Source organism: Dicentrarchus labrax, unplaced genomic scaffold, assembly GCF_905237075.1.
Source record: "Dicentrarchus labrax unplaced genomic scaffold, dlabrax2021, whole genome shotgun sequence".
NCBI classification, from domain to species: domain Eukaryota; kingdom Metazoa; phylum Chordata; class Actinopteri; family Moronidae; genus Dicentrarchus; species Dicentrarchus labrax.
The window spans coordinates 16,638,023-16,658,030 of NW_026136704.1; the positions used below are offsets into that span (position 1 = coordinate 16,638,023).

At 44.0% G+C, this 20,008-nt stretch overlaps 1 protein-coding gene and 22 non-coding genes across 27 annotated transcripts in view; all 23 read left to right on the top strand.

Moving 5' to 3' along the window:
- The window catches only part of LOC127361717 (cytoplasmic dynein 2 heavy chain 1), a 150,939-nt gene that overhangs the window by 81,926 nt on the left and 49,005 nt on the right, over positions 1–20,008 (top strand). The gene's annotated exons all lie outside the window — the stretch shown is intronic.
- trnam-cau (transfer RNA methionine (anticodon CAU)) lies at positions 529–601 on the top strand. The gene has a single exon. It is a non-coding gene; the product is annotated as a tRNA-Met (tRNA).
- On the top strand, positions 1,214–1,286 carry trnam-cau (transfer RNA methionine (anticodon CAU)). Its single transcript has one exon. It is a non-coding gene; the product is annotated as a tRNA-Met (tRNA).
- On the top strand, positions 1,968–2,040 carry trnam-cau (transfer RNA methionine (anticodon CAU)). The gene has a single exon. It is a non-coding gene; the product is annotated as a tRNA-Met (tRNA).
- trnam-cau (transfer RNA methionine (anticodon CAU)) lies at positions 2,751–2,823 on the top strand. Its single transcript has one exon. It is a non-coding gene; the product is annotated as a tRNA-Met (tRNA).
- trnam-cau (transfer RNA methionine (anticodon CAU)) lies at positions 3,436–3,508 on the top strand. Its single transcript has one exon. It is a non-coding gene; the product is annotated as a tRNA-Met (tRNA).
- Positions 4,191–4,263, top strand: trnam-cau (transfer RNA methionine (anticodon CAU)). Its single transcript has one exon. It is a non-coding gene; the product is annotated as a tRNA-Met (tRNA).
- On the top strand, positions 4,974–5,046 carry trnam-cau (transfer RNA methionine (anticodon CAU)). Its single transcript has one exon. It is a non-coding gene; the product is annotated as a tRNA-Met (tRNA).
- On the top strand, positions 7,085–7,157 carry trnam-cau (transfer RNA methionine (anticodon CAU)). Its single transcript has one exon. It is a non-coding gene; the product is annotated as a tRNA-Met (tRNA).
- trnam-cau (transfer RNA methionine (anticodon CAU)) lies at positions 7,770–7,842 on the top strand. Its single transcript has one exon. It is a non-coding gene; the product is annotated as a tRNA-Met (tRNA).
- Positions 8,733–8,805, top strand: trnam-cau (transfer RNA methionine (anticodon CAU)). The gene has a single exon. It is a non-coding gene; the product is annotated as a tRNA-Met (tRNA).
- trnam-cau (transfer RNA methionine (anticodon CAU)) lies at positions 9,508–9,580 on the top strand. The gene has a single exon. It is a non-coding gene; the product is annotated as a tRNA-Met (tRNA).
- Positions 10,291–10,363, top strand: trnam-cau (transfer RNA methionine (anticodon CAU)). Its single transcript has one exon. It is a non-coding gene; the product is annotated as a tRNA-Met (tRNA).
- On the top strand, positions 10,976–11,048 carry trnam-cau (transfer RNA methionine (anticodon CAU)). The gene has a single exon. It is a non-coding gene; the product is annotated as a tRNA-Met (tRNA).
- Positions 11,729–11,801, top strand: trnam-cau (transfer RNA methionine (anticodon CAU)). The gene has a single exon. It is a non-coding gene; the product is annotated as a tRNA-Met (tRNA).
- trnam-cau (transfer RNA methionine (anticodon CAU)) lies at positions 12,512–12,584 on the top strand. The gene has a single exon. It is a non-coding gene; the product is annotated as a tRNA-Met (tRNA).
- Positions 13,198–13,270, top strand: trnam-cau (transfer RNA methionine (anticodon CAU)). Its single transcript has one exon. It is a non-coding gene; the product is annotated as a tRNA-Met (tRNA).
- On the top strand, positions 13,953–14,025 carry trnam-cau (transfer RNA methionine (anticodon CAU)). The gene has a single exon. It is a non-coding gene; the product is annotated as a tRNA-Met (tRNA).
- trnam-cau (transfer RNA methionine (anticodon CAU)) lies at positions 14,737–14,809 on the top strand. Its single transcript has one exon. It is a non-coding gene; the product is annotated as a tRNA-Met (tRNA).
- Positions 16,848–16,920, top strand: trnam-cau (transfer RNA methionine (anticodon CAU)). The gene has a single exon. It is a non-coding gene; the product is annotated as a tRNA-Met (tRNA).
- trnam-cau (transfer RNA methionine (anticodon CAU)) lies at positions 17,533–17,605 on the top strand. The gene has a single exon. It is a non-coding gene; the product is annotated as a tRNA-Met (tRNA).
- trnam-cau (transfer RNA methionine (anticodon CAU)) lies at positions 18,287–18,359 on the top strand. The gene has a single exon. It is a non-coding gene; the product is annotated as a tRNA-Met (tRNA).
- Positions 19,069–19,141, top strand: trnam-cau (transfer RNA methionine (anticodon CAU)). Its single transcript has one exon. It is a non-coding gene; the product is annotated as a tRNA-Met (tRNA).

Consider the following 20,008-nt stretch of genomic DNA (forward strand, 5'->3'; position numbering starts at 1 on the left):
ACATGTCAGTGACAAAGTGTATATTTCCAAAGCCTCGTTGGTGCAGTAGGCCATTTTGTCAGTTGTTGTGTTCGAGGTCGGGAATGAACTGTCAAGTTGAATAATTGTTGTTCACCTTTTGTGGACGTAGAGCTCCTACTGCCTTGTTTGCAGAGTAGGCAGACGTATCACGAAATCTAGATGCTCCACAGTTGCAACTGCGACAACTTGGGTTGTTGTCGTCATACTGCCTTGTTTGCAGAGTAGGCAGACGTATCACGAAATCGAGATGCTCCACAGTTGCAACTGTGACAACTTCTCTCGATCATAAAAATAACTGTTTTTTGAGCCTTGTTGGCACAGTACGCCGTTTTGTCAGTTGTTGTGTTCGAGGTTGTGAATGAACTGTCAAGTTGAATAATTGTTGTTCACCTTTTGTGGACGTAGAGCTCCTACTGCCTTGTTTGCAGAGTAGGCAGACGTATCACGGAATCGAGTCGCTCCACAGTGTGAGAAATTCTCTCGATCATAAAAATAACAGTTTTTCGAGCCTCGTTGGCGCAGTAGGCAGCACGTCAGTCTCATAATCTGAAGGTCGTGAGTTCGAGCCTCACACGGGGCATGAGTTTTAAAGTCCGATGACCGCCTAATGCAGTAGATATGTAAAAAACAGGAAAACCATACAATTGATGTCAAAAAATCCCGTAGTCTTAAAAAACTTGTTTCACAAGCCTCGTTGGTGCTGTCGGCCGTTTTGTCAGTTGTTGTTTTCGAGGTCAGTGATGAACTTTCAAGTGGAATGATTGTTCTTCACCTTTTATGGACGTAGAGCTCCTACTGCCTTGTTTGCAGAGTAGGCAGACGTATCACGAAATCGAGATGCTCCACAGTTGCAACTGCGACAACTGGGGTTGTTGTCGTCATACTGCCTTGTTTGCAAAGTAGGCAAACGTATCACGAAATCGAGATGCTCCACAGTTGCAACTGTGACAACTTCTCTCGATCATAAAAATAACAGTTTTTTGAGTTTCGTTGGCACAGCACGCCGTTTTGTCAGTTGTTGTGTCCGAGGTCGCGAATGAACTGTCAAGTTGAATGATTGTTGTTCACCTTTTGTGGACGTAGAGCTCCTTATGCCTTGTTTGCAGAGTAGGTAGACGTTTCACGAAATCAAGTGTCTTCACAGTTGCAACTGTGACAAATTCTGTCCATCATAAAAATTTTGTTTTTTCGAGCCTCGTTGGCGCAGCAGGCAGCGCGTCAGTCTCATAATCTGAAGGTCGTGAGTTCGAGCCTCACACGGGGCATGAGTTTTAAAGTCCGATGACCACAAAATGCAGTAGATATGTAAAAAAATTAAAAACCATACAATTGATGCCAAAAATCCCGTAGTCTCACAGAACTCGTTTCCCAAGCCTCGTTGGCGCAGTCAGCCCTTTTGTCAGTTGTTGTGTTCGAGGTCAGGGATGAACTTTCAAGTGGAATGATTCTTGTTCACCTTTTATGCCTTGTTTGCAGAGTAGGCAGACGTATTACGAAATCGAATTGCTCCAAAGTTTCAACTGTGACAACTGGGGTTGATGTCGTCGCACGGCCTTGTTTGCAGAGTAGGCAGACGTATCACGAAATCGAGATGCTCCACAGTTGCAACTGCGACAACTGGGGTTGTTGTCGTCATACTGCCTTGTTTGCAAAGTAGGCAAACGTATCACGAAATCGAGATGCTCCATAGTTGCAACTGTGACAACTTCTCTCAATCATAAAAATAACAGTTTTTTGAGTTTCATTGGCACAGTACGCCGTTTTGTTAGTTGTTGTGTCCGTGGTCGCGAATGAACTGTCAAGTTCAATGATTGTTGGTCACCTTTTATAGACGTAGAGCTCCTACTGCCTTGTTTGCAGAGTAGGCAGACGTATCACGAAATCGAGTGTCTCCACAGTTGCAATTGTGACAAATTCTGTAGATCATTAAAATGTCGTTTTTTCGAGCCTCGTTGGCGCAGTAGGCAGCGCGTCAGTCTCATAATCTGAAGGTCGTGAGTTCGAGCCTCACACGGGGCATGAGTTTTAAAGTCCGATGACCACACAATGCAGTAGATATGTAAAAAAAATAAAAACCATACAATTGATGCCAAAAAATCTCGTAGTCTTACAAAACCATCATACCAATACACCACCATTCAATCAGGATTGTTTTGTTTTGTTGTTTTGCGTCTGCTATGGCCCTCTTGCTGCTGTGACAACATGTCAGTGACAAAAGTGTATATTTCCAAAGCCTCGTTGGTGCAGTAGGCCATTTTGTCAGTTGTTGTGTTCGAGGTCGGGAATGAACTGTCAAGTTGAATAATTGTTGTTCACCTTTTGTGGACGTAGAGCTCCTACTGCCTTGTTTGCAGAGTAGGCAGACGTATCACGAAATCGAGATGCTCCACAGTTGCAACTGCGACAACTTGGGTTGTTGTCGTCATACTGCCTTGTTTGCAGAGTAGGCAGACGTATCACGAAATCGAGATGCTCCACAGTTGCAACTGTGACAACTTCTCTCGATCATAAAAATAACTGTTTTTTGAGCCTTGTTGGCACAGTACGCCGTTTTGTCAGTTGTTGTGTTCGAGGTTGTGAATGAACTGTCAAGTTGAATAATTGTTGTTCACCTTTTGTGGACGTAGAGCTCCTACTGCCTTGTTTGCAGAGTAGGCAGATGTATCACGGAATCGAGTCGCTCCACAGTGTGACAAATTCTCTCGATCATAAAAATAACAGTTTTTCGAGCCTCGTTGGCGCAGTAGGCAGCGCGTCAGTCTCATAATCTGAAGGTCGTGAGTTCGAGCCTCACACGGGGCATGAGTTTTAAAGTCCGATGACCGCCTAATGCAGTAGATATGTAAAAAACAGGAAAACCATACACTTGATGTCAAAAAATCCCGTAGTCTTAAAAAACTTGTTTCACAAGCCTCGTTGGTGCTGTCGGCCGTTTTGTCAGTTGTTGTGTTCGAGGTCAGTGATGAACTTTCAAGTGGAATGATTGTTCTTCACCTTTTATGGACGTAGAGCTCCTACTGCCTTGTTTGCAGAGTAGGCAGACGTATTACGAAATCAAATTGCTCCACAGTTGCAACTGTGACAACTGGGTTTGATGTCGTCGCACTGCCTTGTTTGCAGGGTAGGCAGACGTATCACGAAATCGAGATGCTCCACAGTTGCAACTGTGACAACTTCTCTCGATCATAAAAATAACAGTTTTTTGAGTTTCGTTGGCACAGCACGCCGTTTTGTCAGTTGTTGTGTCCGAGGGTCGCGAATGAACTGTCAAGTTGAATGATTGTTGTTCACCTTTTGTGGACGTAGAGCTCCTTATGCCTTGTTTGCAGAGTAGGTAGACGTTTCACGAAATCAAGTGTCTTCACAGTTGCAACTGTGACAAATTCTGTCCATCATAAAAATATTGTTTTTCAAGCCTCGTTGGCGCAGCAGGCAGCGCGTCAGTCTCATAATCTGAAGGTCGTGAGTTCGAGCCTCACACGGGGCATGAGTTTTAAAGTCCGATGACCACAAAATGCAGTAGATATGTAAAAAAAATAAAAACCATACAATTGATGCCAAAAATCCCGTAGTCTCACAGAACTCGTTTCCCAAGCCTCGTTGGCGCAGTCAGCCCTTTTGTCAGTTGTTGTGTTCGAGGTCAGGGATGAACTTTCAAGTGGAATGATTCTTGTTCACCTTTTATGCCTTGTTTGCAGAGTAGGCAGACGTATTACGAAATCGAATTGCTCCAAAGTTTCAACTGTGACAACTGGGGTTGATGTCGTCGCACGGCCTTGTTTGCAGAGTAGGCAGACGTATCACGAAATCGAGATGCTCCACAGTTGCAACTGCGACAACTGGGGTTGTTGTCGTCATACTGCCTTGTTTGCAAAGTAGGCAAACGTATCACGAAATCGAGATGCTCCATAGTTGCAACTGTGACAACTTCTCTCAATCATAAAAATAACAGTTTTTTGAGTTTCATTGGCACAGTACGCCGTTTTGTTAGTTGTTGTGTCCGTGGTCGCGAATGAACTGTCAAGTTCAATGATTGTTGGTCACCTTTTATAGACGTAGAGCTCCTACTGCCTTGTTTGCAGAGTAGGCAGACGTATCACGAAATCGAGTGTCTCCACAGTTGCAATTGTGACAAATTCTGTAGATCATTAAAATGTCGTTTTTTTCGAGCCTCGTTGGCGCAGTAGGCAGCGCGTCAGTCTCATAATCTGAAGGTCGTGAGTTCGAGCCTCACACGGGGCATGAGTTTTAAAGTCCGATGACCACACAATGCAGTAGATATGTAAAAAAAATAAAAACCATACAATTGATGCCAAAAAATCTCGTAGTCTTACAAAACCATCATACGAATACACCACCATTCAATCAGGATTGTTTTGTTTTGTTGTTTTGCGTCTGCTATGGCCCTCTTGCTGCTGTGACAACATGTCAGTGACAAAAGTGTATATTTCCAAAGCCTCGTTGGTGCAGTAGGCCATTTTGTCAGTTGTTGTGTTCGAGGTCGGGAATGAACTGTCAAGTTGAATAATTGTTGTTCACCTTTTGTGGACGTAGAGCTCCTACTGCCTTGTTTGCAGAGTAGGCAGACGTATCACGAAATCGAGATGCTCCACAGTTGCAACTGCGACAACTTGGGTTGTTGTCGTCATACTGCCTTGTTTGCAGAGTAGGCAGACGTATCACGAAATCGAGATGCTCCACAGTTGCAACTGTGACAACTTCTCTCGATCATAAAAATAACTGTTTTTTGAGCCTTGTTGGCACAGTACGCCGTTTTGTCAGTTGTTGTGTTCGAGGTTGTGAATGAACTGTCAAGTTGAATAATTGTTGTTCACCTTTTGTGGACGTAGAGCTCCTACTGCCTTGTTTGCAGAGTAGGCAGATGTATCACGGAATCGAGTCGCTCCACAGTGTGAGAAATTCTCTCGATCATAAAAATAACAGTTTTTCGAGCCTCGTTGGCGCAGTAGGCAGCGCGTCAGTCTCATAATCTGAAGGTCGTGAGTTCGAGCCTCACACGGGGCATGAGTTTTAAAGTCCGATGACCGCCTAATGCAGTAGATATGAAAAAAACAGGAAAACCATACACTTGATGTCAAAAAATCCCGTAGTCTTAAAAAACTTGTTTCACAAGCCTCGTTGGTGCTGTCGGCCGTTTTGTCAGTTGTTGTGTTCGAGGTCAGTGATGAACTTTCAAGTGGAATGATTGTTCTTCACCTTTTATGGACGTAGAGCTCCTACTGCCTTGTTTGCAGAGTAGGCAGACGTATTACGAAATCAAATTGCTCCACAGTTGCAACTGTGACAACTGGGTTTGATGTCGTCGCACTGCCTTGTTTGCAGGGTAGGCAGACGTATCACGAAATCGAGATGCTCCACAGTTGCAACTGTGACAACTTCTCTCGATCATAAAAATAATAATTTTTTGAGCTTCGTTGGCACAGTACGCCATTTTGTCAGTTGTTGTGTCCGAGGTCGCGAATGAACTGTCAAGTTGAATGATTGTTGTTCACCTATTATGGACTTAGAGCTCCTACTGCCTTGTTTGCAGAGTAGGCAGACGTATCACGAAATCATGATGCTCCACAGTTGCAACTGCACAACTGGGGTTGTTGTCGTCATACTGCCTTGTTTGCAAAGTAGGCAAACGTATCACGAAATCGAGTGTCTCCACAGTTGCAATTGTGACAAATTCTGTAGATCATAAAAATAACAGTTTTTCGAGCCTCGTTGGCACAGTAGGCAGCGTGTCAGTCTATAATCTGGAGGTCGTGAGTTTGAGCCTCACACAGGGCAAGAGTTTTAAAGTCCGATGACCACACAATGCAGTAGATATGTAAAAAAAATAAAAACCATACAATTGATGCCAAAAAATCTCGTAGTCTTACAAAACCATCATACCAATACACCACCATTCAATCAGGATTGTTTTGTTTTGTTGTTTTGCGTCTGCTATTGCCCTCTTGCTGCTGTGACAACATGTCAGTGACAAAAGTGTACATTTCCCAAGCCTCGTTGGTGCAGTAGGCCGTTTTGTCAGTTGTTGTGTTCGAGGTCGTGAATGAACTGTCAAGTTGAATAATTGTTCTTTAGCTTTGGTGGACGTAATGCTCCTACTGCCTTGTTTGCAGAGTAGGCAGACGTATTACAAAATCGAATTGCTCCAAAGTTGCAACTGTGACAACTGGGGTTGATGTCGTCGCACTGCCTTGTTTGCAGAGTAGGCAGACGTATTACGAAATCAAATTACTTCCACAGTTGCAACTGTGACAACTGGGTTTGATGTCGTCGCACTGCCTTGTTTGCAGAGTAGGCAGACGTATCACGAAATCGAGATGCTCCACAGTTGCAACTGCGAAAACTGGGGTTGTTCTCGTCATACTGCCTTGTTTGCAGAGTAGGCAGACGTATCACGAAATCGAGATGCTCCACAGTTGCAACTGCGACAACTGGGGTTGTTGTCGTCATACTGCCTTGTTTGCAAAGTAGGCAAACGTATCACGAAATCGAGATGCTCCACAGTTGCAACTGTGACAACTTCTCTCCATCATAAAAATAATAATTTTTTGAGCTTCGTTGGCACAGTACGCCATTTTGTCAGTTGTTGTGTCCGAGGTCGCGAATGAACTGTCAAGTTGAATGATTGTTGTTCACCTATTATGGACTTAGAGCTCCTACTGCCTTGTTTGCAGAGTAGGCAGACGTATCACGAAATCATGATGCTCCACAGTTGCAACTGCGACAACTGGGGTTGTTGTCGTCATACTGCCTTGTTTGCAAAGTAGGCAAACGTATCACGAAATCGAGTGTCTCCACAGTTGCAATTGTGACAAATTCTGTAGATCATAAAAATAACAGTTTTTCGAGCCTCGTTGGCACAGTAGGCAGCGTGTCAGTCATAATCTGAGGTCGTGAGTTTGAGCCTCACACAGGGCAAGAGTTTTAAAGTCCGATGACGTAGAGCTCCTAATGCCTTGTTTGCAGAGTAGGCAGACGTATCACGGAATCGAGTCGCTCCACAGTGTGAGAAATTCTCTCGATCATAAAAATAACAGTTTTTCGAGCCTCGTTGGCGCAGTAGGCAGCGCGTCAGTCTCATAATCTGAAGGTCGTGAGTTCGAGCCTCACACGGGGCATGAGTTTTAAAGTCCGATGACCGCCTAATGCAGTAGATATGTAAAAAACAGGAAAACCATACAATTGATGTCAAAAAATCCCGTAGTCTTAAAAAACTTGTTTCACAAGCCTCGTTGGTGCTGTCGGCCGTTTTGTCAGTTGTTGTGTTCGAGGTCAGTGATGAACTTTCAAGTGGAATGATTGTTCTTCACCTTTTATGGACGTAGAGCTCCTACTGCCTTGTTTGCAGAGTAGGCAGACGTATCACGAAATCGAGATGCTCCACAGTTGCAACTGCGACAACTGGGGTTGTTGTCGTCATACTGCCTTGTTTGCAAAGTAGGCAAACGTATCACGAAATCGAGATGCTCCACAGTTGCAACTGTGACAACTTCTCTCGATCATAAAAATAACAGTTTTTTGAGTTTCGTTGGCACAGCACGCCGTTTTGTCAGTTGTTGTGTCCGAGGTCGCGAATGAACTGTCAAGTTGAATGATTGTTGTTCACCTTTTGTGGACGTAGAGCTCCTTATGCCTTGTTTGCAGAGTAGGTAGACGTTTCACGAAATCAAGTGTCTCCACAGTTGCAACTGTGACAAATTCTGTCCATCATAAAAATATTGTTTTTTCAAGCCTCGTTGGCGCAGCAGGCAGCGCGTCAGTCTCATAATCTGAAGGTCGTGAGTTCGAGCCTCACACGGGGCATGAGTTTTAAAGTCCGATGACCACAAAATGCAGTAGATATGTAAAAAAAATAAAAACCATACAATTGATGCCAAAAATCCCGTAGTCTCACAGAACTCGTTTCCCAAGCCTCGTTGGCGCAGTCAGCCCTTTTGTCAGTTGTTGTGTTCGAGGTCAGGGATGAACTTTCAAGTGGAATGATTCTTGTTCACCTTTTATGCCTTGTTTGCAGAGTAGGCAGACGTATTACGAAATCGAATTGCTCCAAAGTTTCAACTGTGACAACTGGGGTTGATGTCGTCGCACGGCCTTGTTTGCAGAGTAGGCAGACGTATCACGAAATCGAGATGCTCCACAGTTGCAACTGCGACAACTGGGGTTGTTGTCGTCATACTGCCTTGTTTGCAAAGTAGGCAAACGTATCACGAAATCGAGATGCTCCATAGTTGCAACTGTGACAACTTCTCTCAATCATAAAAATAACAGTTTTTTGAGTTTCATTGGCACAGTACGCCGTTTTGTTAGTTGTTGTGTCCGTGGTCGCGAATGAACTGTCAAGTTCAATGATTGTGGGTCACCTTTTATAGACGTAGAGCTCCTACTGCCTTGTTTGCAGAGTAGGCAGACGTATCACGAAATCGAGATGCTCCACAGTTGCAACTGTGACAACTTCTCTCGATCATAAAAATAACAGTTTTTTGAGTTTCATTGGCACAGTACGCCGTTTTGTTAGTTGTTGTGTCCGTGGTCGCGAATGAACTGTCAAGTTCAATGATTGTTGGTCACCTTTTATAGACGTAGAGCTCCTACTGCCTTGTTTGCAGAGTAGGCAGACGTATCACGAAATCGAGTGTCTCCACAGTTGCAATTGTGACAAATTCTGTAGATCATTAAAATATCAGTTTTTTCGAGCCTCGTTGGCGCAGTAGGCAGCGCGTCAGTCTCATAATCTGAAGGTCGTGAGTTCGAGCCTCACACGGGGCATGAGTTTTAAAGTCCGATGACCACACAATGCAGTAGATATGTAAAAAAAATAAAAACCATACAATTGATGCCAAAAAATCTCGTAGTCTTACAAAACCATCATACCAATACACCACCATTCAATCAGGGTTTTGTTGTTTTGCGTCTGCTATGGCCCTCTTGCTGCTGTGACAACATGTCAGTGACAAAAGTGTATATTTCCAAAGCCTCGTTGGTGCAGTAGGCCATTTTGTCAGTTGTTGTGTTCGAGGTCGGGAATGAACTGTCAAGTTGAATAATTGTTGTTCACCTTTTGTGGACGTAGAGCTCCTACTGCCTTGTTTGCAGAGTAGGCAGACGTATCACGAAATCGAGATGCTCCACAGTTGCAACTGCGACAACTTGGGTTGTTGTCGTCATACTGCCTTGTTTGCAGAGTAGGCAGACGTATCACGAAATCGAGATGCTCCACAGTTGCAACTGTGACAACTTCTCTCGATCATAAAAATAACTGTTTTTTGAGCCTTGTTGGCACAGTACGCCGTTTTGTCAGTTGTTGTGTTCGAGGTTGTGAATGAACTGTCAAGTTGAATAATTGTTGTTCACCTTTTGTGGACGTAGAGCTCCTACTGCCTTGTTTGCAGAGTAGGCAGACGTATCACGGAATCGAGTCGCTCCACAGTGTGAGAAATTCTCTCGATCATAAAAATAACAGTTTTTCGAGCCTCGTTGGCGCAGTAGGCAGCGCGTCAGTCTCATAATCTGAAGGTCGTGAGTTCGAGCCTCACACGGGGCATGAGTTTTAAAGTCCGATGACCACACAATGCAGTAGATATGTAAAAAAAATAAAAACCATACAATTGATGCCAAAAAATCTCGTAGTCTTACAAAACCATCATACCAATACACCACCATTCAATCAGGATTTTTTTGTTTTGTTGTTTTGCGTCTGCTATGGCCCTCTTGCTGCTGTGACAACATGTCAGTGACAAAAGTGTATATTTCCAAAGCCTCGTTGGTGCAGTAGGCCATTTTGTCAGTTGTTGTGTTCGAGGTCGGGAATGAACTGTCAAGTTGAATAATTGTTGTTCACCTTTTGTGGACGTAGAGCTCCTACTGCCTTGTTTGCAGAGTAGGCAGACGTATCACGAAATCTAGATGCTCCACAGTTGCAACTGCGACAACTTGGGTTGTTGTCGTCATACTGCCTTGTTTGCAGAGTAGGCAGACGTATCACGAAATCGAGATGCTCCACAGTTGCAACTGTGACAACTTCTCTCGATCATAAAAATAACTGTTTTTTGAGCCTTGTTGGCACAGTACGCCGTTTTGTCAGTTGTTGTGTTCGAGGTTGTGAATGAACTGTCAAGTTGAATAATTGTTGTTCACCTTTTGTGGACGTAGAGCTCCTACTGCCTTGTTTGCAGAGTAGGCAGACGTATCACGGAATCGAGTCGCTCCACAGTGTGAGAAATTCTCTCGATCATAAAAATAACAGTTTTTCGAGCCTCGTTGGCGCAGTAGGCAGCATGTCAGTCTCATAATCTGAAGGTCGTGAGTTCGAGCCTCACACGGGGCATGAGTTTTAAAGTCCGATGACCGCCTAATGCAGTAGATATGTAAAAAACAGGAAAACCATACAATTGATGTCAAAAAATCCCGTAGTCTTAAAAAACTTGTTTCACAAGCCTCGTTGGTGCTGTCGGCCGTTTTGTCAGTTGTTGTGTTCGAGGTCAGTGATGAACTTTCAAGTGGAATGATTGTTCTTCACCTTTTATGGACGTAGAGCTCCTACTGCCTTGTTTGCAGAGTAGGCAGACGTATCACGAAATCGAGATGCTCCACAGTTGCAACTGCGACAACTGGGGTTGTTGTCGTCATACTGCCTTGTTTGCAAAGTAGGCAAACGTATCACGAAATCGAGATGCTCCACAGTTGCAACTGTGACAACTTCTCTCGATCATAAAAATAACAGTTTTTTGAGTTTCGTTGGCACAGCACGCCGTTTTGTCAGTTGTTGTGTCCGAGGTCGCGAATGAACTGTCAAGTTGAATGATTGTTGTTCACCTTTTGTGGACGTAGAGCTCCTTATGCCTTGTTTGCAGAGTAGGTAGACGTTTCACGAAATCAAGTGTCTTCACAGTTGCAACTGTGACAAATTCTGTCCATCATAAAAATTTTGTTTTTTCAAGCCTCGTTGGCGCAGCAGGCAGCGCGTCAGTCTCATAATCTGAAGGTCGTGAGTTCGAGCCTCACACGGGGCATGAGTTTTAAAGTCCGATGACCACAAAATGCAGTAGATATGTAAAAAAAATAAAAACCATACAATTGATGCCAAAAATCCCGTAGTCTCACAGAACTCGTTTCCCAAGCCTCGTTGGCGCAGTCAGCCCTTTTGTCAGTTGTTGTGTTCGAGGTCAGGGATGAACTTTCAAGTGGAATGATTCTTGTTCACCTTTTATGCCTTGTTTGCAGAGTAGGCAGACGTATTACGAAATCGAATTGCTCCAAAGTTTCAACTGTGACAACTGGGGTTGATGTCGTCGCACGGCCTTGTTTGCAGAGTAGGCAGACGTATCACGAAATCGAGATGCTCCACAGTTGCAACTGCGACAACTGGGGTTGTTGTCGTCATACTGCCTTGTTTGCAAAGTAGGCAAACGTATCACGAAATCGAGATGCTCCATAGTTGCAACTGTGACAACTTCTCTCAATCATAAAAATAACAGTTTTTTGAGTTTCATTGGCACAGTACGCCGTTTTGTTAGTTGTTGTGTCCGTGGTCGCGAATGAACTGTCAAGTTCAATGATTGTTGGTCACCTTTTATAGACGTAGAGCTCCTACTGCCTTGTTTGCAGAGTAGGCAGACGTATCACGAAATCGAGTGTCTCCACAGTTGCAATTGTGACAAATTCTGTAGATCATTAAAATGGCGTTTTTCGAGCCTCGTTGGCGCAGTAGGCAGCGCGTCAGTCTCATAATCTGAAGGTCGTGAGTTCGAGCCTCACACGGGGCATGAGTTTTAAAGTCCGATGACCACACAATGCAGTAGATATGTAAAAAAAATAAAAACCATACAATTGATGCCAAAAAATCTCGTAGTCTTACAAAACCATCATACCAATACACCACCATTCAATCAGGATTGTTTTGTTTTGTTGTTTTGCGTCTGCTATGGCCCTCTTGCTGCTGTGACAACATGTCAGTGACAAAAGTGTATATTTCCAAAGCCTCGTTGGTGCAGTAGGCCATTTTGTCAGTTGTTGTGTTCGAGGTCGGGAATGAACTGTCAAGTTGAATAATTGTTGTTCACCTTTTGTGGACGTAGAGCTCCTACTGCCTTGTTTGCAGAGTAGGCAGACGTATCACGAAATCGAGATGCTCCACAGTTGCAACTGCGACAACTTGGGTTGTTGTCGTCATACTGCCTTGTTTGCAGAGTAGGCAGACGTATCACGAAATCGAGATGCTCCACAGTTGCAACTGTGACAACTTCTCTCGATCATAAAAATAACTGTTTTTTGAGCCTTGTTGGCACAGTACGCCGTTTTGTCAGTTGTTGTGTTCGAGGTTGTGAATGAACTGTCAAGTTGAATAATTGTTGTTCACCTTTTGTGGACGTAGAGCTCCTACTGCCTTGTTTGCAGAGTAGGCAGATGTATCACGGAATCGAGTCGCTCCACAGTGTGACAAATTCTCTCGATCATAAAAATAACAGTTTTTCGAGCCTCGTTGGCGCAGTAGGCAGCGCGTCAGTCTCATAATCTGAAGGTCGTGAGTTCGAGCCTCACACGGGGCATGAGTTTTAAAGTCCGATGACCGCCTAATGCAGTAGATATGTAAAAAACAGGAAAACCATACACTTGATGTCAAAAAATCCCGTAGTCTTAAAAAAACTTGTTTCACAAGCCTCGTTGGTGCTGTCGGCCGTTTTGTCAGTTGTTGTGTTCGAGGTCAGTGATGAACTTTCAAGTGGAATGATTGTTCTTCACCTTTTATGGACGTAGAGCTCCTACTGCCTTGTTTGCAGAGTAGGCAGACGTATTACGAAATCAAATTGCTCCACAGTTGCAACTGTGACAACTGGGTTTGATGTCGTCGCACTGCCTTGTTTGCAGGGTAGGCAGACGTATCACGAAATCGAGATGCTCCACAGTTGCAACTGTGACAACTTCTCTCGATCATAAAAATAACAGTTTTTTGAGTTTCGTTGGCACAGCACGCCGTTTTGTCAGTTGTTGTGTCCGAGGTCGCGAATGAACTGTCAAGTTGAATGATTGTTGTTCACCTTTTGTGGACGTAGAGCTCCTTATGCCTTGTTTGCAGAGTAGGTAGACGTTTCACGAAATCAAGTGTCTTCACAGTTGCAACTGTGACAAATTCTGTCCATCATAAAAATATTGTTTTTTCAAGCCTCGTTGGCGCAGCAGGCAGCGCGTCAGTCTCATAATCTGAAGTTCGTGAGTTCGAGCCTCACACGGGGCATGAGTTTTAAAGTCCGATGACCACAAAATGCAGTAGATATGTAAAAAAAATAAAAACCATACAATTGATGCCAAAAATCCCGTAGTCTCACAGAACTCGTTTCCCAAGCCTCGTTGGCGCAGTCAGCCCCTTTTGTCAGTTGTTGTGTTCGAGGTCAGGGATGAACTTTCAAGTGGAATGATTCTTGTTCACCTTTTATGCCTTGTTTGCAGAGTAGGCAGACGTATTACGAAATCGAATTGCTCCAAAGTTTCAACTGTGACAACTGGGGTTGATGTCGTCGCACGGCCTTGTTTGCAGAGTAGGCAGACGTATCACGAAATCGAGATGCTCCACAGTTGCAACTGCGACAACTGGGGTTGTTGTCGTCATACTGCCTTGTTTGCAAAGTAGGCAAACGTATCACGAAATCGAGATGCTCCATAGTTGCAACTGTGACAACTTCTCTCAATCATAAAAATAACAGTTTTTTGAGTTTCATTGGCACAGTACGCCGTTTTGTTAGTTGTTGTGTCCGTGGTCGCGAATGAACTGTCAAGTTCAATGATTGTTGGTCACCTTTTATAGACGTAGAGCTCCTACTGCCTTGTTTGCAGAGTAGGCAGACGTATCACGAAATCGAGTGTCTCCACAGTTGCAATTGTGACAAATTCTGTAGATCATTAAAATGTCGTTTTTTCGAGCCTCGTTGGCGCAGTAGGCAGCGCGTCAGTCTCATAATCTGAAGGTCGTGAGTTCGAGCCTCACACGGGGCATGAGTTTTAAAGTCCGATGACCACACAATGCAGTAGATATGTAAAAAAAAATAAAAACCATACAATTGATGCCAAAAAATCTCGTAGTCTTACAAAACCATCATACGAATACACCACCATTCAATCAGGATTGTTTTGTTTTGTTGTTTTGCGTCTGCTATGGCCCTCTTGCTGCTGTGACAACATGTCAGTGACAAAAGTGTATATTTCCAAAGCCTCGTTGGTGCAGTAGGCCATTTTGTCAGTTGTTGTGTTCGAGGTCGGGAATGAACTGTCAAGTTGAATAATTGTTGTTCACCTTTTGTGGACGTAGAGCTCCTACTGCCTTGTTTGCAGAGTAGGCAGACGTATCACGAAATCGAGATGCTCCACAGTTGCAACTGCGACAACTTGGGTTGTTGTCGTCATACTGCCTTGTTTGCAGAGTAGGCAGACGTATCACGAAATCGAGATGCTCCACAGTTGCAACTGTGACAACTTCTCTCGATCATAAAAATAACTGTTTTTTGAGCCTTGTTGGCACAGTACGCCGTTTTGTCAGTTGTTGTGTTCGAGGTTGTGAATGAACTGTCAAGTTGAATAATTGTTGTTCACCTTTTGTGGACGTAGAGCTCCTACTGCCTTGTTTGCAGAGTAGGCAGATGTATCACGGAATCGAGTCGCTCCACAGTGTGACAAATTCTCTCGATCATAAAAATAACAGTTTTTCGAGCCTCGTTGGCGCAGTAGGCAGCGCGTCAGTCTCATAATCTGAAGGTCGTGAGTTCGAGCCTCACACGGGGCATGAGTTTTAAAGTCCGATGACCGCCTAATGCAGTAGATATGAAAAAAACAGGAAAACCATACACTTGATGTCAAAAAATCCCGTAGTCTTAAAAAACTTGTTTCACAAGCCTCGTTGGTGCTGTCGGCCGTTTTGTCAGTTGTTGTGTTCGAGGTCAGTGATGAACTTTCAAGTGGAATGATTGTTCTTCACCTTTTATGGACGTAGAGCTCCTACTGCCTTGTTTGCAGAGTAGGCAGACGTATTACGAAATCAAATTGCTCCACAGTTGCAACTGTGACAACTGGGTTTGATGTCGTCGCACTGCCTTGTTTGCAGGGTAGGCAGACGTATCACGAAATCGAGATGCTCCACAGTTGCAACTGTGACAACTTCTCTCGATCATAAAAATAATAATTTTTTGAGCTTCGTTGGCACAGTACGCCATTTTGTCAGTTGTTGTGTCCGAGGTCGCGAATGAACTGTCAAGTTGAATGATTGTTGTTCACCTATTATGGACTTAGAGCTCCTACTGCCTTGTTTGCAGAGTAGGCAGACGTATCACGAAATCATGATGCTCCACAGTTGCAACTGCGACAACTGGGGTTGTTGTCGTCATACTGCCTTGTTTGCAAAGTAGGCAAACGTATCACGAAATCGAGTGTCTCCACAGTTGCAATTGTGACAAATTCTGTAGATCATAAAAATAACAGTTTTTCGAGCCTCGTTGGCACAGTAGGCAGCGTGTCAGTCATAATCTGGAGGTCGTGAGTTTGAGCCTCACACAGGGCAAGAGTTTTAAAGTCCGATGACCACACAATGCAGTAGATATGTAAAAAAATAAAAACCATACAATTGATGCCAAAAAATCTCGTAGTCTTACAAAACCATCATACCAATACACCACCATTCAATCAGGATTGTTTTGTTTTGTTGTTTTGCGTCTGCTATGGCCCTCTTGCTGCTGTGACAACATGTCAGTGACAAAAGTGTACATTTCCCAAGCCTCGTTGGTGCAGTAGGCCGTTTTGTCAGTTGTTGTGTTCGAGGTCGTGAATGAACTGTCAAGTTGAATAATTGTTCTTTAGCTTTGGTGGACGTAATGCTCCTACTGCCTTGTTTGCAGAGTAGGCAGACGTATTACAAAATCGAATTGCTCCAAAGTTGCAACTGTGACAACTGGGGTTGATGTCGTCGCACTGCCTTGTTTGCAGAGTAGGCAGACGTATTACGAAATCAAATTACTTCCACAGTTGCAACTGTGACAACTGGGTTTGATGTCGTCGCACTGCCTTGTTTGCAGAGTAGGCAGACGTATCACGAAATCGAGATGCTCCACAGTTGCAACTGCGAAAACTGGGGTTGTTCTCGTCATACTGCCTTGTTTGCAGAGTAGGCAGACGTATCACGAAATCGAGATGCTCCACAGTTGCAACTGCGACAACTGGGGTTGTTGTCGTCATACTGCCTTGTTTGCAAAGTAGGCAAACGTATCACGAAATCGAGATGCTCCACAGTTGCAACTGTGACAACTTCTCTCCATCATAAAAATAATAATTTTTTGAGCTTCGTTGGCACAGTACGCCATTTTGTCAGTTGTTGTGTCCGAGGTCGCGAATGAACTGTCAAGTTGAATGATTGTTGTTCACCTATTATGGACTTAGAGCTCCTACTGCCTTGTTTGCAGAGTAGGCAGACGTATCACGAAATCATGATGCTCCACAGTTGCAACTGCGACAACTGGGGTTGTTGTCGTCATACTGCCTTGTTTGCAAAGTAGGCAAACGTATCACGAAATCGAGTGTCTCCACAGTTGCAATTGTGACAAATTCTGTAGATCATAAAAATAACAGTTTTTCGAGCCTCGTTGGCACAGTAGGCAGCGTGTCAGTCATAATCTGGAGGTCGTGAGTTTGAGCCTCACACAGGGCAAGAGTTTTAAAGTCCGATGACGTAGAGCTCCTAATGCCTTGTTTGCAGAGTAGGCAGACGTATCACGGAATCGAGTCGCTCCACAGTGTGAGAAATTCTCTCGATCATAAAAATAACAGTTTTTCGAGCCTCGTTGGCGCAGTAGGCAGCGCGTCAGTCTCATAATCTGAAGGTCGTGAGTTCGAGCCTCACACGGGGCGTGAGTTTTAAAGTCCGATGACCGCCTAATGCAGTAGATATGTAAAAAACAGGAAAACCATACAATTGATGTCAAAAAATCCCGTAGTCTTAAAAAACTTGTTTCACAAGCCTCGTTGGTGCTGTCGGCCGTTTTGTCAGTTGTTGTGTTCGAGGTCAGTGATGAACTTTCAAGTGGAATGATTGTTCTTCACCTTTTATGGACGTAGAGCTCCTACTGCCTTGTTTGCAGAGTAGGCAGACGTATCACGAAATCGAGATGCTCCACAGTTGCAACTGCGACAACTGGGGTTGTTGTCGTCATACTGCCTTGTTTGCAAAGTAGGCAAACGTATCACGAAATCGAGATGCTCCACAGTTGCAACTGTGACAACTTCTCTCGATCATAAAAATAACAGTTTTTTGAGTTTCGTTGGCACAGCACGCCGTTTTGTCAGTTGTTGTGTCCGAGGTCGCGAATGAACTGTCAAGTTGAATGATTGTTGTTCACCTTTTGTGGACGTAGAGCTCCTTATGCCTTGTTTGCAGAGTAGGTAGACGTTTCACGAAATCAAGTGTCTTCACAGTTGCAACTGTGACAAATTCTGTCCATCATAAAAATATTGTTTTTTCAAGCCTCGTTGGCGCAGCAGGCAGCGCGTCAGTCTCATAATCTGAAGGTCGTGAGTTCGAGCCTCACACGGGGCATGAGTTTTAAAGTCCGATGACCACAAAATGCAGTAGATATGTAAAAAAAATAAAAACCATACAATTGATGCCAAAAATCCCGTAGTCTCACAGAACTCGTTTCCCAAGCCTCGTTGGCGCAGTCAGCCCTTTTGTCAGTTGTTGTGTTCGAGGTCAGGGATGAACTTTCAAGTGGAATGATTCTTGTTCACCTTTTATGCCTTGTTTGCAGAGTAGGCAGACGTATTACGAAATCGAATTGCTCCAAAGTTTCAACTGTGACAACTGGGGTTGATGTCGTCGCACGGCCTTGTTTGCAGAGTAGGCAGACGTATCACGAAATCGAGATGCTCCACAGTTGCAACTGCGACAACTGGGGTTGTTGTCGTCATACTGCCTTGTTTGCAAAGTAGGCAAACGTATCACGAAATCGAGATGCTCCATAGTTGCAACTGTGACAACTTCTCTCAATCATAAAAATAACAGTTTTTTGAGTTTCATTGGCACAGTACGCCGTTTTGTTAGTTGTTGTGTCCGTGGTCGCGAATGAACTGTCAAGTTCAATGATTGTTGGTCACCTTTTATAGACGTAGAGCTCCTACTGCCTTGTTTGCAGAGTAGGCAGACGTATCACGAAATCGAGTGTCTCCACAGTTGCAATTGTGACAAATTCTGTAGATCATTAAAATGTCGTTTTTTCGAGCCTCGTTGGCGCAGTAGGCAGCGCGTCAGTCTCATAATCTGAAGGTCGTGAGTTCGAGCCTCACACGGGGCATGAGTTTTAAAGTCCGATGACCACACAATGCAGTAGATATGTAAAAAAAATAAAAACCATACAATTGATGCCAAAAATCTCGTAGTCTTACAAAACCATCATACGAATACACCACCATTCAATCAGGATTGTTTTGTTTTGTTGTTTTGCGTCTGCTATGGCCCTCTTGCTGCTGTGACAACATGTCAGTGACAAAAGTGTATATTTCCAAAGCCTCGTTGGTGCAGTAGGCCATTTTGTCAGTTGTTGTGTTCGAGGTCGGGAATGAACTGTCAAGTTGAATAATTGTTGTTCACCTTTTGTGGACGTAGAGCTCCTACTGCCTTGTTTGCAGAGTAGGCAGACGTATCACGAAATCGAGATGCTCCACAGTTGCAACTGCGACAACTTGGGTTGTTGTCGTCATACTGCCTTGTTTGCAGAGTAGGCAGACGTATCACGAAATCGAGATGCTCCACAGTTGCAACTGTGACAACTTCTCTCGATCATAAAAATAACTGTTTTTTGAGCCTTGTTGGCACAGTACGCCGTTTTGTCAGTTGTTGTGTTCGAGGTTGTGAATGAACTGTCAAGTTGAATAATTGTTGTTCACCTTTTGTGGACGTAGAGCTCCTACTGCCTTGTTTGCAGAGTAGGCAGATGTATCACGGAATCGAGTCGCTCCACAGTGTGACAAATTCTCTCGATCATAAAAATAACAGTTTTTCGAGCCTCGTTGGCGCAGTAGGCAGTGCGTCAGTCTCATAATCTGAAGGTCGTGAGTTCGAGCCTCACACGGGGCATGAGTTTTAAAGTCCGATGACCGCCTTATGCAGTAGATATGTAAAAAACAGGAAAACCATACACTTGATGTCAAAAAATCCCGTAGTCTTAAAAAACTTGTTTCACAAGCCTCGTTGGTGCTGTCGGCCGTTTTGTCAGTTGTTGTGTTCGAGGTCAGTGATGAACTTTCAAGTGGAATGATTGTTCTTCACCTTTTATGGACGTAGAGCTCCTACTGCCTTGTTTGCAGAGTAGGCAGACGTATTACGAAATCAAATTGCTCCACAGTTGCAACTGTGACAACTGGGTTTGATGTCGTCGCACTGCCTTGTTTGCAGGGTAGGCAGACGTATCACGAAATCGAGATGCTCCACAGTTGCAACTGTGACAACTTCTCTCGATCATAAAGATAATAATTTTTTGAGCTTCGTTGGCACAGTACGCCATTTTGTCAGTTGTTGTGTCCGAGGTCGCGAATGAACTGTCAAGTTGAATGATTGTTGTTCACCTATTATGGACTTAGAGCTCCTACTGCCTTGTTTGCAGAGTAGGCAGACGTATCACGAAATCGAGATGCTCCACAGTTGCAACTGCGACAACTGGGGTTGTTGTCGTCATACTGCCTTGTTTGCAAAGTAGGCAAACGTATCACGAAATCGAGTGTCTCCACAGTTGCAATTGTGACAAATTCTGTAGATCATAAAAATAACAGTTTTTCGAGCCTCGTTGGCACAGTAGGCAGCGTGTCAGTCATAATCTGGAGGTCGTGAGTTTGAGCCTCACACAGGGCAAGAGTTTTAAAGTCCGATGACCACACAATGCAGTAGATATGTAAAAAAAATAAAAACCATACAATTGATGCCAAAAAATTGTAGTCTTACAAAACC